Source organism: Saimiri boliviensis, chromosome 5, assembly GCF_048565385.1.
Source record: "Saimiri boliviensis isolate mSaiBol1 chromosome 5, mSaiBol1.pri, whole genome shotgun sequence".
In the NCBI taxonomy this organism is placed as follows: Eukaryota; Metazoa; Chordata; class Mammalia; order Primates; family Cebidae; genus Saimiri; species Saimiri boliviensis.
In genome coordinates, this window is record NC_133453.1 from 52,754,510 (window position 1) to 52,756,752 (window position 2,243).

A 2,243-nucleotide genomic window follows, 5' to 3' on the forward strand; every position below is an offset into this window, starting at 1 on the left:
TTCAAACAAATATTTAAAATAACTATGTTTGGCTTTTCCTGACCATCTAATGAAGAATTACAGATTGAAGAAATAGTTTCAATAATTGATGGGAAAATAAATAAACAAATTACTGTTTATATAATCTTACTACTCAGAGATTAAAACTCAAGAAAAGTTAAAAAAAAAAAAAAGCTAATCAGTAAGTCACTCAAGAAACAATAAACAGGTTGGCGCCGCCGCTGCTGGTTAGTCGCGGCGGGGAAGGAGGAGGAGAGAGAGCGCGAGGCGGCGGGGGAAGAAGCGGGCAGGCGCGGCGGCGGCGGCGGCCCGGCCGGCGGGGGCGAGGGCCCGGAAGACGGCGGACGTGCTCAGCGTCCTGCGGCAGTACAACATCCAGAAGAAGGAGATCGTGGTGAAGGGGGACGAGTTTATGTCCGACGTGCAGCTACTGAAAATATTCCTGTGGTGAGAAGACCTGACCGAAAAGATCTACTTGGATATCTCAATGGGGAAGCGTCAACATCGGCAAGTATAGACAGAAGCGCTCCCTTAGAAATAGGTCTTCAGCGATCTACTCAAGTCAAACGGGCTGCGGATGAAGTTTTAGCTGAAGCAAAGAAACCACGAATTGAGGATGAAGAGTGTGTGCGCCTTGATAAAGAGAGATTGGCTGCTCGTTTGGAGGGTCACAAAGAAGGGATTGTACAGACCGAACAAATCAGGTCTTTGTCTGAAGCTATGTCAGTGGAAAAAATTGCTGCAATCAAAGCCAAAATTATGGCTAAGAAAAGATCTACTATCAAGACTGATCTAGATGATGACATAACTGCCCTTAAACAGAGGAGTTTTGTGGATGCTGAGGTAGATGTGACCCGAGATATTGTCAGCAGAGAGAGAGTATGGAGGACACGAACAACTATCTTACAAAGCACAGGAAAGAATTTTTCCAAGAACATTTTTGCAATTCTTCAATCTGTAAAAGCCAGAGAAGAAGGGCGTGCACCTGAACAGCGACCAGCCCCAAATGCAGCACCTGTGGATCCCACTTTGCGTACCAAACAGCCTATCCCAGCTGCCTATAACAGATATGATCAGGAAAGATTCAAAGGAAAAGAAGAAACGGAAGGCTTCAAAATTGACACTATGGGAACCTACCATGGTATGACACTGAAATCTGTAACGGAGGGTGCATCTGCCCGGAAGACTCAGACTCCTGCAGCGCAGCCCGTACCAAGACCAGTTTCTCAAGCAAGACCACCCCCAAATCAGAAGAAAGGATCTCGAACACCCATTATTATAATTCCTGCAGCTACCACCTCTTTAATAACCATGCTTAATGCAAAAGACCTTCTACAGGACCTGAAGTTTGTCCCATCAGATGAAAAGAAGAAACAAGGTTGTCAACGAGAAAATGAAACTCTAATACAAACAAGAAAAGACCAGATCCAACCAGGGGGCACTGCAATTAGTGTCACAGTACCTTATAGGGTAGTAGACCAGCCCCTTAAACTTATGCCTCAAGACTGGGACCGTGTTGTAGCTGTTTTTGTGCAAGGTCCTGCATGGCAGTTCAAAGGTTGGCCACGGCTTTTGCCTGATGGATCACCAGTTGATATATTTGCTAAAATTAAAGCCTTCCATCTGAAGTATGATGAAGTTCGTCTGGATCCGAATGTTCAGAAATGGGATGTAACAGTATTAGAACTTAGCTATCACAAACATCATTTGGATAGACCAGTGTTCTTACGATTTTGGGAAACATTGGACAGGTACATGGTAAAGCATAAATCCCACTTGAGATTCTGAATTATTTGGCTCCTCTGTTTCTGGAAATTGAGACTCAAGCTTTATGAATTTATCAAGAACTTAAAGATGAAGAAGGTCACAGATTGATCTTTTCTAAAACCTTATTTGATGCTTTGTGCTTCAAGGAGATGATGCCTGTCATCCATCTAAGCAAACTTTTTGGCTTACAACTATTTTTTTAATATTAGGCTTCTAGTCTGTAATGGAAATTGTATATTTTGATAGAAGTTTTTTCTCCATTGGTTAAATTAGCATTACTTAAAATTTGTTTCTTTAGAAAATAAATGCAGGTTATAAAAAAAAAGAAACAATAAACAAATAAAGAAATAAACATAAGTAATTAATTTTTTGCACAAATATTTAACATTATGAACCATACATATATACATATGTGAATGTCACATGTGTACATATATACACTATCTATACATGAGTTACCATCATTTAAGGGGCAG

The 2,243-nt window shown here is 41.2% G+C and overlaps 1 pseudogene; it reads left to right on the forward strand.

Moving 5' to 3' along the window:
• The first annotated feature begins 317 nt into the window (after positions 1 to 317).
• LOC101040635 (parafibromin pseudogene) lies at positions 318 to 1,990 on the forward strand (annotated as a pseudogene).
• Positions 1,991 to 2,243: the final 253 nt, after the last annotated feature.